Source organism: Myotis nattereri (genome assembly GCF_964212035.1).
Source record: "Myotis nattereri genome assembly, chromosome: 5".
NCBI classification, from domain to species: Eukaryota; Metazoa; Chordata; class Mammalia; order Chiroptera; family Vespertilionidae; genus Myotis; species Myotis nattereri.
Window position 1 is genome coordinate 90,332,326 of NC_138080.1, and position 16,388 is coordinate 90,348,713.

At 50.1% G+C, this 16,388-nt stretch overlaps 1 protein-coding gene across 1 annotated transcript in view; it reads right to left on the reverse strand.

The window, feature by feature from the left end:
* Positions 1-5,231, reverse strand: part of ANXA6 (annexin A6) — a 51,209-nt gene extending 45,978 nt beyond the window's left edge. Inside the window, exon 1 of the mRNA XM_081091052.1 lies at positions 5,124-5,231. The gene's annotated coding sequence lies outside the window, so the exon portion shown is untranslated. The remainder of the gene's footprint in view (positions 1-5,123) is intronic.
* Positions 5,232-16,388: the final 11,157 nt, after the last annotated feature.

Here is a 16,388-nt window from a genome sequence, read left to right on the forward strand (position 1 = left end):
TGTATTTAAAGGGCCAGAAGGTTGAGAACCACTGGATTAGACGGAGGCTGCTTGCCTCCAAGGTGGAGGTATTGTGGGGGGAAATCTGTACTTCCAATTCTCCAGGTGTCTGCTTCCGTCTTTGTTTCTGAGCTAGGTTACAGCTCAGTAAGTTGTAGGTAACTGACAGTAATGCAAAATAATTCTTATGGCATGCTCATCCTGTCCCACCTGGTAAAGGTCTAATTATTTCTCTCCTCCTCTTATGGAAAAAAGTTTGCCTCCATTGTACATTCCTTTCAATATAAAGATGTCTACTGATTCTCTCTGGAGCTGGTATAACACCTGGCTGGTTGGGTCATTAATTAATGAGTACAATAAAATCTTTAGCACATGGTCATTTTTATAGCTGGGTGAGCCATGATTCTACTCTTTCTTGAAAATTGTTGTATATGTGTCTTTGCCATGTACCATAGTGTGTGGCTCATAAGGACTGTTGGATGAAATGCACTGAGTAGCTTTAAGGCTGTCTTTAAATGACCCCCTTGAAAAATCACAGTGTAGCCCTGGCTGGTGTGGCTCAGTTCGCTGGGCATCGTCCCGTGCACCAAAAGGTTGCTGGTTCTTGCTGGTTCAAGTCCCAGTCAGGGCACATGCTGGATTGCAGGCTCGATTCCTGATAGGGGGAGTGCAGGAGGCAGCTGATTGATCTTTTGCTCTCACATCAATGTTTCTCTCTCCCTCTTCCTCTCCCTTCTCTCTCTAAAAAATCTATTAAAAATACTTTTTAAAACCACAGTGTAGGGGAGGAAAAATAATTTTCCTTTTACTAGCCCTTCTAGGTTCTTCTGTCTGGTTTAATAATGAAATCAACATGAGACAACTTAACAAGAGAAAATAACCAAATTTATCACGTATGTACATACATGAGTTCCATAAGAATACGGGACTCAGGGCAAATCTCCAGTGGAGGCTTATAAACTCCTCCTAAAGGGAAAGGAGTAGTGGCCTGGACTTCAAAGAGGAGGCAGGCAGTTCACAGATAGGTGAGAAGGAGCAAACATCTGGGCCACCCAGAAATAATGGGACCCTCAGGGGTCTCACCACCAGACTGTTAGGTTCCTCTCCATCTGCCACATCTAGTTCACTGTGATGCTAAGGTGAATATGCTAGGGTGAGCTCCCTTCCTGGGGCAGATTTTTCTATCTAAGTTATTTTAGGCAAGTAGCAGGGAGGTAAAAGGCTCTTCTTGAGCCTTTTGTTTCTAAAACAAACAAAAAACAAAAAAACAAAACCACACAGCTGAAAATAATCACTATTCCCCCAAAATGGGCATATTTGGGGGTGGCAAACTCTGCTCCCCCTCAACAGAATAAAAGGAACCACCCAGCCTACTGCTTTATCCCTAGTTAGATAACCTGAGGGGTGAAGTAACTTGCCCAACTCATAAAGAAAATTCTTAATTAAGCAGGGGCTCGTTTTTCAAAAAGCATTTACTGAGCACTTCTTGGGTGTCCACTGATGGGAACTGGGGGTAGGATAAAAAATGAAACAGACGAGTCTCCCCCTGCCACAAAGTTGGCAATTTAGTGCAGTAACCTGCATTTTTTGGATCCCATACACCACCAGTGACAAAGGAAAGTAATTGTGCATTCATCATGATGAACAAAAATAGACTTTTGAAGCATGAGATCAAATGCATATAAGAAGTCAAGAAGTTTCTACCTGTACCTTTCTGATGAAAGAAAGTCATCTTTAGTGCCTGCTGGGGCGTGTGCACCCCACTTAGAGGTCCCTGGCCTATAAAATTTAGACCCTTCCCTTTCCTCTTTCCTGATGGCTCCTCCCCCAGCCCGCAGGAAGACGCCCAGGACCGCTCCAGTCCGCCCCAATCTGCCCCAGTCCTCCGGGAGTCTCCCGGGTAAATGCCATTCCTGGCCCAGAGCACAGAGCACGGGCACACCCCCCAGCTCAGGCACTCGGGTTTCTTAGAGAGCAGTGTCTTTCCCTCTCCTGACCCAGAATCATTGATCCCAGGGCTGGACAAGGCCGCAGGGGATGACTGGGCTGCCCAGGTTGGAACTGGACTGATCCGGTTTGAATCCCGGCTCTTCACTTTCATGGGAGGCAGCAAGGTGTCGTGTCTCACAGTACAGAGGCTAGAGCTCAAAGGCCTGTGCCTAAAGCTTACCCAGCTAGGCAGGAGCCTGAGCAAGCACTTAACCTCCTAAGTAAGATGAGAGATAAAAATAGTGCCTACCACAGAGGAGTTACGGTGAGGGTGAAAAGAATTAAAAAGGGGGACATCTGTAATAGTGTCAACAACAACAAGTTAAAAAAGCCGTAACCGGTTTGGCTCAGTGGATAGAGCATCGGCCCTCGGACTGAAGGGGTCCCTGGTTCAGTTCTGGTCAAGGGCCTATACCTTGGCTGCAGGTTCCCCGGCCCTGGTTGGGGCACGGGCAGGAGGCAACCAATCAATGTGTCTCTCTCACATTGATGTTTCTCTCTGTCTCTCCCCCTCCCTTCCACTCTCTCTAAAAATCAATGGAAAACATCCTCGGGTGAGGATTAACAAAAAAATAAAATAAAAAGTTAAAAAGGAAGAAAACATGGTTAGTGCTTAGAGGCCCTGGCGCATAGGACACATTATGTGAGTATATTATTTCTCCCCTAAACTTTTAAAGGCTCAGTTTCCACATCTGCAAAATGGGCATGGTAACAGCATCTCACATATCAAGGGCTCAGCCAGGGCCTGCCAAGTTGGAAGGGTTCAATAAATCATAGAAGTTGCTATTTTATTATTAAAGAGCACCAGGACACTCGTTTTGCAGATGAGGAACCTGTGGCTCAGGTCACCTGCTATCTAGAGCACCACCCTCTTCTGAGATTACAACAGTAGCACTTGCTTCTCTGTGCACAGCACTCTACGGTTTACAAGACACTTTCACATCTGCAATTCTGTAATCTCAGGAGGGTAAACTCATCCTCATTTAACAGGTGGGGGATCTGAGGCTCAAAAAACCCAAGGACAGTCATTCCTCGTTAGCCAGTCTCTGGGGGGGTTTTTTCAACCCCAGGAAGAAAGAAAATGGAATGTGGCTGATTCCCAGCCAAGAAGTTCATAAGCATAAAGGCATCCATCCCCACTACACAGGCACAGACTTCCGCTCCTCTACGGGGATGGGGGTTTTGGGGGAGAGAGATGTGCATACTCAGAAATCTGGGTAAAGACCACATCCTGTGCTTTGTCTCCACCCAGGAAGTATCTTGGAGAGGCCGGGTGGGGTGAGGTTGGCTACACCACTGGGCCTCCCCAGAAAATCCTAGAATGATACAACAAGAAGACGCATGCAGCCCCAACCCACTCTACCAGCTGGGTACCCTGGGCACATCTCTTACCCCTCTAGAGAGGGAGGAACTAAGGACCAGGTAGGAGGCGTGTACCCAGGGCTCCCTCTCATGCTGCAGTGCAGAGGTTCCAGACCCTGGCAGCTACCCATCACTGCGGAGCTCCCCCACCCCTCCCAGGAATCAGCCCCAAGAGGTCAGGTCCCCGACTTCCCAGGGGCAGCCTGGAAAACTCACAAACACATTCTGCCCCAGCAACAGCTGTAGCCTTTACCCAGAAACCACACTATTTTCTGTATCCCAGCAGCTGCCTTGGGAACAGGGGTGGAAGGCAAAGGAAAATGGGTGAGTGACTGTCACAGCTGCAGAGGGGGAACGAGGCCTGGCCTCCCCGCCCAGCCCCACCCAACTCCCAGAATTCTAAATCTTAGGACCTTGAATCCTAGAAAACCAGCACCAGCTCTGGAAGAGAAAGCCGGTTCAGCAGACTTTGCTATGAAGGGGGTTAAGGAAGGCCCAGAGAGGGAAGGGGCTTGCCCAAGGACCCCCAGCACCTGGAACTATAGCCCAGCTTTCCACTGACCCCTGGCCATTGCCCTCTGCATGGTGCAGGGCGTGATGGGCAGAAGGGCAGGGTCCGTGGGAGCTGAAGCAGGGCCGGTCATTCACCCCGAAGGGGAGGAACTAAGAGGTCAGGATATCCCCTCTGGGTCAGTGGGGCCAGCGATTTAAGGTGTGCTTCAGGCAGGGAAAGAAGGGGAAGTGAGGGAAAGGGCGGACTCAGGAAAACCAGAGGCCTTTCACAAACCCTGGAGCCATATGTCCAAATTTGGAATAGTCCTGGGAGACCCACCAGGGTTTAGAGAAAAGGAGGGGGAGGGAGGAAGCAAAGGCTGCACCCATCCTCCCAAAGGACCCCTTGCCCCTTCCCCTTGCGGGGCTACAAGGGGGTGGAGGGCAGGCTTTTCAACTGTGTCCCCGGAGAGGGGCTGGCTCTATCAACTTGTCCTTGAGATGGAAACTGAGGCAGAGAGGGGAAGCTACCGATTCAAGGTTACGCTGCACGTTGTTGGTGGAGCTGGGCTTCCATTCAAGAACGTCACTCCCGTGCAGGTGTTCTAGGGGTTCCTGAAGCCCCCAAGTTTGGGGAAGGCCTACACCGGGCTTGCGGAGAGCAGGAAGAAGGGTGGGGCCTTGGGTGGAAGCCTCCTTTAGAGGCAAGCAGGGTCCCCGGGGCCTTGCGGTGAGGACAGCCGGCCCACACCCAGCCAACCCTCCCCCCGACGGCATCCTCCAGCCACTTCCGAAGGCGGAGAGTCTGACTCTTGGCGACCATTGCCTGCGACTCGGCCACACCCGTCCTGCGGGGTCGGGTCCTTCGATCCCCTCCCCGGGTCCCGGGCCTTCGGAGCCTCCCCAGCCTCCCCGCACCCAAAGCAGGGGCGTCGCTGCCGCGGCCTCAGCCAGGTGCCCGGGCCCCTGGACCACACCCTCCGAGACCCTCCGAGTCCCTCCGGCCCCCGCGGTCCCCCGGCCCCCCAACCAGGGCGCCCTCCGCCCCCGCTTCCCCGGCCGCACACTGGCTCTGCTCCCCGCGCTCCCGGAGCCGCACCCAGCCTGCGACCCTCTCGGGTTACCGCGCCCTTGGGCTCCGGTTCCCGGCGGCCCTCCCCGCTCCCGGGCGCCCCCTCCCCATACCCGGCGGGAGGCGTTTACTCATCGCCCCCGCGTCCTCGCAGCCCCCGGCCCGGGGGTCCCCGAGAGCGAGACCCGCTCGGCCTCATCGCACTCACCGCGCGGCCGAGGCCTCTGGTCGCGGACTGGCGGACGGGCAGACGGGAGGAGGGACGGGCGGACGCGGAGCTCGCTGGGTGGAAGCCCGTTAGCGGAGCAGCAGCCGCAGCGCGGGGGCGGGCCGGGCGGGGAGCCGTGGGCCCAGCATGGACACGTGGCGCGCGGGGGCCAATCCGGCTCGCCCCGCCTCCCCGCCTCCAATCCCACCCCCCTCCTTGGCTTAGATTCCATTCCTCAGGGCCCACCGGGACTTGACTTACCTGCTTTCCGGGAGAGAAGGCCCAGGGAAGCCCCGATCTTTGGCAAGTGCCACACAGCCGGTGGGTTGTGGAGTCAGGAGAGGAGCCTGAGCCAGGTGACTCCAGGGAACTGCCACTTCGCGCTTCGTTCTGGGTAGTGCATGGTCCAGAGGAGAGGGAGACAAAAAGCCAGCAGTTATGATCCAGGGCTGGGGGGAAAGCAACAGACGTTTCCGAAAGCATAAACCCTTCGGCAATACAGAGAAAGCCGAGTATGATCGTTCCCCCGGGATTTGTAAAGACTTCCTGGAGGAGGCGATGTTGCAGTGAGAGTCAGTAGGACCTCCCATCCTCCGCCTCCTTCGAAAAGTCCGCTTTGGAGAAAAGACAGAAAGATGGCAATTCTGAGATGTCATTCAGCTGCAGAGACTTCCTGGGCGAGACTCTGATGATCCATTTGCTCATCTGAAAGAGAAGGATAGCCAACATTTTTACAAGGATGGTCCTCGATCTGTACTATTTCAGAGCCGTCTAAGCCTCCCACAAGGAGACCTCGTTGGAAAGTCCTTTCATCTCTTCATTCCCCAACAACATTGAACACCGTTCGAGCGAGCCGGGAGGCCGAAGTCCGCTAGTGGGAAGGGGAGCCCGGCCCGGCCCTCATGGAAGGCAGATGCAGATGCGTAGGTCATTGTTATAATAAAGTTCAGCCCGTTGTAATCTGGAAACCAGAAAGGGCTGTGCTGGCCACAGCAGGCGGACCCAGCCTAACCTCGGCTTCCGCAGGGCGACGGTGTGACCAGAAAGATGAGTGTAATCTAGGAAGAGACTAGGAAGAAATTAAAATAATTACCTTACAATTAGGAGGGACCAAATTGTGGGGGCGAGGGTGGAGGCTTGTGAGCCCTGTGAGACCTTGCGTTTACTCTGAGGCTTTTGGGGAGCTGTTGCAGAGTGTTGAGCAGATGAGGGACATGACATTTTTGTCTTTTTTTGTTGTTGTTGTAAAATCTACATAACATAAATTAAGCATTTTACAGTGAACAGTTCGGTGGCATATACTACATTCATATTGTTCCACCGCCACCTTTATCTAGTTCCAAAACATTTTCATCACCCTGAAAGGAGACCCCATAGCCTTTAAGCAGTCACCCCATTCTCCCCTCCCCTCAACCTGGCAACCACCAACCTGCTTTCTGCCTCTATGGATTTACCTGTTCTGAATATATCATATAAATAGATTCGAAGTATATGTGGCTCTTGTGTGTCTGGCTTCTTTCTTTTAACTTAATTGTGTTAGTCAGGGTTTTCTGGAAAAACAGAACCAAAAGGATATAAGAGGAGATTTGTTATAGAAATTGGCTCACTCAGTTATGGAGTCCAGGAAGTCCCACAATCTGCCATCTCCTGGCGGAGAAGCAGGAGAGCCAATGGTGTAATTCAGTCAAAGTCTGAAGGCCTGAGAACCTGGAGCCCTGGGGACAGGAAAAGATGGGCATCTCAACTCAAGGAGAGAGAGGGGGGTGGGGGGAGAAAGAGAGAGAGAGAGAGAGAGAGAGAGAGAGAGAGAGAGAGAGAGAATGTCCTTACTTCACCTTTTGTTCCACTCAAGCCCTCAGTGGCTTGGGTGAGGAGGGCAGGTACCTTTACTCAGTCTACTCAATCAAATGCTAACCCTCACAGACACACCCAGAAATAAAGCTTTACTACCTCTCCAGGCATCCCTTAGCCCAGTCAAGCTGACACATAAAATTAACCATCACAATAATGATTTTGAAGTTCATATCAATACTCTACCCTTTTTATAGCTGAGTAGTATTCCATTGGGTGGATGTGCCACATTTGTTTATTCATTCATCAGCTTGTGGGCAGGGCTGCTATAAATGCTTGTGTACAAACATTTGATTGAGTTCATGTTTTCAGTCCTTCTGTGTATTTCCTGAAGAGTGGAATTGCTGGTTCATACAGTAATTCTATATTTAACTTTTGAGGAACTGTTGAACTATTTTCCACAGTGGCTGCACCATCTTTCTTTCTTATTTTACTTATTCATTTCTCTTTCGTGGCTCCTCTGGTCCTGGCATGTTTCCTCAGCTCCCGAAGAGCTCTCATGGTTCCCCAACCTTCTCTGTGCATCTCTCTCTCTCTCCTTTGTTTTTGTGAAGATGCCATTCAATTGGCCCTCAGTTGTCTCTGGGGAAGAATTGCTCTAAATACAGGTGTACCTTGCATCTGCTCTTGGAAAGGGGTGAGTTCAGGGTCCACCTACACTACCATCTGGGACCAACCTCCAGCTGCACCATTTCATATTCCCACCAGCAACGTATAAGGATTCTCCACATCCTTGCCAACACTTGATATTTTATTTTGTAATTGCCCCCCTAATTGGTGTGAAATAGTATTGCATGTGATTTTGACTTGCATTCCTCCAGTGACTAATGATGTTGAGCATCTTTTCAACTCCTTGTTGGCCATTTGTATATCTTCTTTGAAGAAATGTCTATTCAAGTCTTTGCCCATTTTTTAAATTAGGTTGTTTATCTTTTTGTTGTTGAGTTGTAAGAGTTCTTTATATATTCTGGGGATGACATATGTCTCAAAGGGTCATCAGACCCCTGTGCTAAGAGCACTGAATACCACTGAGGGGAAAGTAGAAGCAGATCCCTTAGGAGGTTTTTGCGGTAACCTGGGCAACAGATGCTGGTGGCTCAGTGTGTGTGTGGGTGGGTGGGGGGGGGGGGTGGGTGGGGGGGGGGGAAGCACCAAAAGTCTAAATTCAGGATCGATTCTGAAGAACTGACACGTAGCCTTATTCAAATTCATAAGAGCTTTAGTAGGAAAAACTTACATACAGGGGCAAGGCAGCTGCTTCCAGTGGGGGCCGGCTGGGGAAAAATCCACAAGCCTCCCAGGACAGGGTCTCTTTTTAATCAGGTGTTAATAATAAAACCATAGGATGGAGAGTCCCAGAAGCCACTGGAAAGAACACCCCATTCCTAACTTATCAGTAGCATCAGGCAGTGATCACACTCTATACATTCATTACCCCCTTCCTAGGCCTGTGATGTTTACCTTTGGGAGGGAGGCATTCTGGTTTTGGGGTTAGTTGGCCAGTCAACCAAGCCTGAGGCTACAGAGAGTTAAGAGTCCAACATGTCCCAGAGGCCTTTGCTGCTGGAGCCCTATCGCATTTCAGCGAGTTCACCTACACTTGGCTGGAGGTAGTGATAAGTGGTTAGAGACAGGATATATTTGAAAGTGGCGTGAACATGATTTCCTGAAGGATTGGATGTGAGGTGAGGAAAAAAGAGAGGAATCAAGAAGGACTCCAGGGATGTTGGCCTGAGCCACTGGAAGGATGGCGTTACCATGAACTGAGATGAACAAGTGCAGGTGGGGCAATTTTGGAGTTGGAAGTGGGGAAAAGATTAGGAGTGCAAATTTGGACCAGTTTGTTCAAGATTTCTATCACGCATCCAAGAGGAGACATCACAGAGGCAGTTGGATAAACAAATCTGGGGTTCCGAAGAGGTCAGACTGGAGATATGAATCTGAAAGTCAGAGGCATATAAATATTGCTCAAGGCCTGTGAAAGAGATGAGGTCATCAAAGACGGAGAGAACCAAGGGACATGCTGCACTGAGTCAGGGGGAAGAAAAGGGTCCAATTGGGTGACCGGGGAAGAGCTTGCTGTGCCCTGGAAGGAAACCCAGGGGAGCGCGGTGTCTTAGAAACAATGAGGAGAAAGTGCTTCAAGCAGGAGGGAGTGGCCAGTGTGCCAAATGCTGCTCTGAGGTCCAGCAGGACAGAACTCAAGAATCCATCACGGATTTAGCAACGTGAAGGTCAACGTTTCTCGTGCTCTGAAGAGCAGATGTGGTGGAGTGTTGGGGGTAAGGGCCAGATAGGAATGGGCTTAGGATAAAAGTGCCCACTACTTATTCTAGGAGTTTTGCTGAAAGAGCCAGCAAAGAAATGGGGCAGTGTCCAAATTCTTAATTTACAGTGAAGTTCCGAGAAATGGTGACCTTTGCCCAAAGACAGCCCGCGTGCCTGAGGCGGGACTGGAAGCCAGGTCGCCTTGACTTCAGAGGCCAGTCTTGTTCCTGAGCTGCAGGAAAAGGAAAATGCACTGCTCAGCCTCTCTGAGTTGATCATCCCATTTCTGGGAACCACACCTAAGAAAACAATATGAAATACAGAGAAAGGTTTGAGACCCAACACTGTATCTTTTTAAATCCTCACCCAAAGGGAGAGATAAAAGGAGAGAGAGAGAGAGAGAGAGAGAGAGAGAGAGAGAGAGAGAGAGAGAGAGAGAGAAACTGATTGGCTGCCTCCTGAATACATCCTGACGGGTATGTGCCCTGGCTGGGAATTGAACCCGAAATCTTTTTGGTGTACAGGACGACATTTCCACCAACTCAGCAACCTCTCCAGAGCAAACACTGTATTTTTTTAACCACAAAAAAGAAAGAAAGAAACAATTGAAACATCCAGGGGCCATGCAATAGCAAATAAGCCTATGTTACTGGGAGGAAGGCTGGTGGAAGAAGGCAAGCATGGGATAGAAACACTAGGGTGACTTCAACTTTTTGGCCCTCTCCTAACCACCTTTCTCCATGGAGCTAGGCTTCCAGAAGTGTTTGTAAAAGAGATCGTGCGACGTGGCCAGAACAATGGACTGGGGTTCCCTACTTCCTCACCTCCCTTCTCTGGGCTTTAGTTTCTCTGATTTAGGAGGTCAGGATCCCCCGGCTGCCCTCGGGGGAAGCTGGACATGGTCCGATACTGCCACCTGCTGGCAAGTCCCAGTTATGTCGGCCTCCCTCGGGAGAGGGTGCCCAGTGTTGGGCATTCTAGAGATGGGTCTCCCTTTAAGTTCTCTAGTGCAGGGATTTTCAGATTTTCAACCCGTGTGCCGCAAGATTTTTAAAGACATGAGATACCTGACTATTTAGTCAGGGACACTGACCTCTTTTCCCTTAGATTGTCAAATAAGAAAATGACAACAGCCAACACAATAGCTGTCTGGTGTGAATGAATCAAAATTATACCTATTTTTTTTTTTTTTTTGTCAGATCAGAACAAAAAAAATTTTTTTTGGTGTGCCCCAGAATTTTAGTAATTGGTTTCTGTGTGCCATGAGATGAAATGGGTTGACAAACCTTGAAGGAACCCTGTTCGAGTGACCACCAGGAAGCCCCCTTCTGCCACAACTCCCCTTAAGGCAGCGGTTCTCAACCTGTGGGTCGCGACCCCTTTGGCGCTCGAACGACCCTTTCACAGGGGTCGCTTAAGACCATCCTGCATATCAGATATTTACATTACGATTCATAACAGTAGCAACATTACAGTTATAAAGTAGCAACGAAAATAATTTTATGGTTGGGTCACAACATGAGGAACTGTATTTAGAGGGCCAGAAGGTTGAGAACCACTGCCTTAAGGCCTGTCGTCATCGTGCCTGCCATTCCTCTATAGGAGTTGCGGATTTCACTTCTCTATGGGAGAGAACATAGGACTTTCTAACCTCTTGGCGTGAGCTGATTATTTTCTGCGATAGTGTCTTGGCAACATGAAGATGCTTAGCTTTGGGCAGGCAGGTCGCTTAGAGGGTGGAGAGATGGAGAAGCAGTGCACAAATGAGAGCCAGGCTTCACAATCACAGAACCACTTTTCTCATGACTTCCATTGTTTGTTTTATTACTGTAACAATAATAGCTATCCATTATAGAGAGCCACAAGATAAAAAATGTAAAGTCGATCCGACAATCCAAAGATAGCCTACATTAACACTGCATTAACACATCGTTCTATTATTATAGAACAATAAGAACAATAATAGTAATAGCCACATTTATAGAGTACTTATGTGTCACACACTTACTTTGCAAAACATTGAAACTTATTGCAAATATTAACTTACCTTTTCTAAACCTTCATTTATTGTGAATATCCTTTTTAAAAATATATTTTATTGATTTTTTTTTTTACAGAGAGGAAAGGAGAGGGATAGAGAGAGTCAGAAACATCGATGAGAGAGAAACATCAATCAGCTGCTTCTTGCACACTCCCTACTGGGTATGTGCCTGCAACCAAGGTACTACATGCCCTTGACTGGAATCAAACCTGGGACCCTTGAGTCCACAGGCCAATGCTCTATCCACTGAACCAAACTGGTTAGGGCTGAATATCCTGTTTTTGTGTTTTTTTTTTCAATCCTCACCTGAGGATATGTTTAGAGAGAGGAAGGGAGAGAGAGAAAGAAACGTCAATGGGTTGCCTCCTGCACAAGCCCAACCAGGGATTGAACCCCCCAACTTAGGTATCTTCCCTGACCGGGACTCGAAGAACCCACAACCTTCTGGGGTATGGGATGACGCTCCAGCTACCTGAACCACCCGGCCAGGGCTGTGAACACCTTTTTATGTGATTAAATCTTCTTCTTCAAAACATTTAAAAGGACTATCAAATTCCATTGTATGGTAATAGTATAATTGATCGAATTGCCTATTGTTGGACATTTAGGTTGACTCTAATTTTTCAACATGGCTTTGAGATGGTTTCCCAAACCTTGAATTCCAGGTAAAAGAGTAATGAATAGCTTTTGAGGCTTCTGATACAAATTGCTAACTTGCTTTCTGTTGAGAGGAAACCTCACTCACCAGGTAGAAGGAAAACCATTGAACCTTACCTCTATTGCATAGGTCCCAAAGCATGTTTGGATCGGTTATTCCTTCACAATGGAGGTAGACAGAGCAGGCACTGTAATCCCATCTAAAATGCATGGACTCACTGGCTGGTGGGAGCTCGCTGGGACCAGGCAGGCTCCGTGACTTAGCCTGCATAACATAGTTATTTTGTGCCTGGGCTCAGGCTGGAACTCATGTTTCCTGACTCCATGCTGTCTCTTGGATCCCATAAACAAGCACTTCTTTTAGGTTTAACAGCAGGCATAGGCCTTCAGAATGCTTTGCTTCTTGGACATGAGCGTGTACGACGGACCATCTAGGCAGCTCATCACCCCACAGTCTAGTCAAGCCAAGAGATTACCTTGACCCCTGAAGGGAAAGTTATGGAAGGCTGGGTCACTGTGAAAAGGGTAGGCCTGTAAGCCGCTGTCATTAGAAAAACAACTGCATGCTTCAGTGCTTTAGAGCATGGTCTTTAAATTAAAAAGCGAATAAGCAAAAACAGCCCTAGGGTCTGGTTCCACCACATTCTAGCTGAATAACCATTAATATTTATTTATTTATTTATTTATTTGGTTTTTTTTTCTGAGAGTCTATTTTCTTGGTCATAATACATGGCTAGTAGAAGAGTATCTGCCTCTCAAGCTTGTTGTTGGAATCCACTGATATAATGATATAAAATCACTTAGCAGCATTAACGGGTAGTAATGAGACAATAAATGTAAGCACTGCCACTATTATTAAGTAAATGGATAGAGCCCTGCTTTATTAACAATAAGAGGTGAGAGCTAATGCTGGCTGGGCTATACATGTCCTTGCAGTTTGCTTTGTTCTGTCTGTACAGTGGTAGAGAGAAGGGATAGGAACACATGATCTCTTCAGATTCCTTTTATTCTTATATGAGGAAACTCTGAGTCTCTCACAATCTAAGATTCCATTTACTGGTAAAGAGTCGGTAAGCGCCTGTCGCAAGATTCTGTGAAATTAAGATTCTGTAGTTCTGAGATCCTGTTTTCTGGGATTCCAAGATCCCATGACTCACTCAAAATTCCGTTGAACTATTTCATTTGCATGGAATGAACTCTTCTAAGCCTGGCAGAAGCTTGCCTGACTAGCTCTTACTATTCTTGTAGGTCTCTCCTTAAATAGCACTTCTTCAGAAATTCCTTCCGAATTCTTCTCCAGTGCTCGTTGCCCACCCCTTCCCTTGTCTCTGCTGGAATCCTGCTTTTTCCCATCCTAGCACAATCCTTCTTGGTAATCAGAGATTAGTGTGATTTGGTTAATGCCTGTGTCTCCATTGCTTGGTAAAGTAGACTCTCAATAAATATTTGATGAATGATACATAAATGAATGCATGAATTCTATGAGTCAAAGATTCCATGAGTGTTTATTCCCAAAGTCTACTATTCCAGATACTCCCCACCCCCCACCACCTGAGGACCTGACACCTGGGAAGGGAGTGACCTGTGACCTTTCCAATTCCATGATGTCGCCTGCCCTGTTTGTGCTCCGCCCCCTCTCTCCCCACGCCTCCATTATTTGCCTGTTTGGGAGCTCTTGCTCCTGAATTAGAGAAAAGCCAGGACACCAATTCGTTCATTCATTCAGCAAATGCTTGGCTAGTGCCCACAAAGTGCCAGGCCCTGTGCTAAGGGACTGGGATAAAGGGTGAACAAAGCAGACCTAGTTCCAGCTTTCACGGAGCTCACACCCTAGAGAGCCAGATATGGGCATTCATGACATAATCACAAACTTAAACCATGAACGTGCTGTGGGAGGGAGAAGAACAGGGTGCCGGAGAGCTTACAACAGCACATGGTCTAGACCCAGGCCCCCACACGGCGTCCTCCAGGGCCTTGAACTGGTCTTCATGTCCACTAGCTGGACATTCTGCTTGTGAAACCTCTCCCTGGGGAACAATCAGCAAGAACTTGGGTTCTAAGTGGTGACAGGCTGAGCTCCCAGTACCCTTGAAAGTACTACACACAGCCCTAACCGGTTTGGCTCAGTGGATAGAGCATTGGCCTGCAGACTGAAGGATCCCAGGTTCGAATCCGGTCAAGGGCATGTACCTTGGTTGCAAGCACATCCCCAATAGGGGTGTGTATGTGTGCAAAAGGCAGCTGATAGACGGTAAGACAGACCTCACTGTAGGGCCCAAACCTCCCCCCGGGGCCCAAACCGCCCTCCCAGGACCCTGACTTACATCCGGGGCTCAGTCCTACATCCGGGCCCAGACCGTCAGGCCGGGGCCAGAAGTCCATCCCGGGGCCCGGACCTGGAACCCAGTACCGAGTCCTTTATCTGGGTCCAGACATCCACACACTGTAGGGCCCAAACCTCCCTCCGGGGCCCAAACCACCCTCCCAGGACCCTGACTTACATCTGGGGCTCAGTCCTACATCCGGGCCCAGACCGTCAGGCCGGGGCCAGAAGTCCATCCCGGGGCCCGGACCTGGAACCCAGTACCGAGTCCTTTATCTGGGCCCAGACATCCACCGTAGTCCAGACCACCATTCCGTGATCCAGAGGTTTAGTCCGTGATCCAGACTTTCAATGGAAGCCCAGACCGCCCTCCAGTGCCCAGGCCTCCCTCCCATGACTCAAACCTACATCCCGTCATCAGACCTACATCCGGGTCCCAGACCGTCAGACTGGAACCCAGAAGTCCATGCCAGGGTCTGGACCTGGAACCCAGTATCTAGTCCTTAATCTGGGTCCAGACATTCACAGTATTCCAGATCACCATACCGTGATCCAGAGGTTTAGACCGTGAGGGAGACCTCCCTCCAGGGCCCAGACCTCCCTCGGGGGCCCCAACTGCCCTCCCAGGACCCAGTCCTACATTGGGCATTCGACCTACATCTGTATCCCGGGCCTTCATTGGAAGGCCCTGAAGGTTATTCTGGGTCCCAAACCCCAAACACAGAATCTATTCTTGTATCAGGGGGTCAGATCTTTATTCGTAGTCCAGACCACAAGTCCATAACCCAGATCCAACCCACAGGCCAGACCTCCCTCCAGATACCAGACCTCCGTCCAAGGCCCTACCCACCTTCCCAGGGCTATGGCGGACACCCGGGTCCCAGACCTTCAGGCCAGGGCTATGGCGGACACCCGGGTCCCAGACCTTCAGGCCAGGGCTATGGCGAACACCCGGGTCCCAGACCTTCAGGCCAGGGCACAGAAGGCCATCCCGGGGCCCAGTCCTCTAACCTGGGGTCCAGACAGCCCACAGGCCAGACCTCCCTCCAGATACCAGACCTCCGTCCAAGGCCCTAACCACCTTCCCAGGGCTATGGCGGACACCCGGTCCCAGACCGTCAGGCCAGGGCACAGAAGGCCATCCCGGGGCCCAGTCCTCTAACCCGGGGTCCAGACAGCCCACAGTAGTCTGGATCACCATTCCCTGACCCAGAGGTCCAGCCTCTGACCCAGACCTCCTCTCTGCCCCGGACTGCCCTCCAGTGCCAAGACCTCCCTCCCTGGACCTATACCTCCATCTGGGGCTCAGACTTACCTCCTGGTTTCTGACCTTCATGCTGGGAGCGGGCCTAAGCAGCAGTCTGGCCTCCCTCTGCGGGAGGCGACCAAGTAGATCGGGGGAAGGCGCCACCCCATCACCCCGCTGCTGCTGCCTGCCCTCGGCCCTTGCTACTTAGCCTGGCCCTGCCCCTGACCACTGGTGGGTGGTGGGTGATCTGGGGCCAGGCCGGCTAGGGGAGGGGCTATGGGAGGTTGAGGCACAGCATATCGCACCCTGTCCAGCCTCTGAGGAGGCGAGGCGACCGGGCTGCGCTGCTGCCTCTGTGACTGCCTCTCCGGAAGGGGCAACACTGGGACTGACACCGAGCAGCCCCCTCTCCCGCTGCCTCTGCGGAAGGAGCCACGGCGCTGGACTGGCCCGGGCTGTGGCCTCTCCTGAGCCGCCGGCCCTCGGCCCTTGCAGACGCCATGGCTTTGTCAGGAAGGACATCTGGAAGATGTCCGGTCCAATTAGCATGTTAGCCTTATATTAGTATAGAATAGATTATTTACCTAAGTAAAGTTATTTTTCAGAAATACCAGTCTTTAGAGCAAGGTTAACAAACCTCTGTGGCAGAGGCACAGGCAGTAAAGATTTGGGCGCTGTGGGCCCCATGTCACTGCCACTAATGCTCCATTCTGCTGTCGTGGGGCAAAAGCAGCCCAGACAGTTCGCGTGGGCATGAGTGTGGCCATGTTCCAATACAACTTTATTTTTGGACACTGAGATTTGAATTTCCTATAATTTTCATGTGTCACCATTTTTTTTTTTTTTTTTTTTTTACCATTTAAAAATATTAAAACC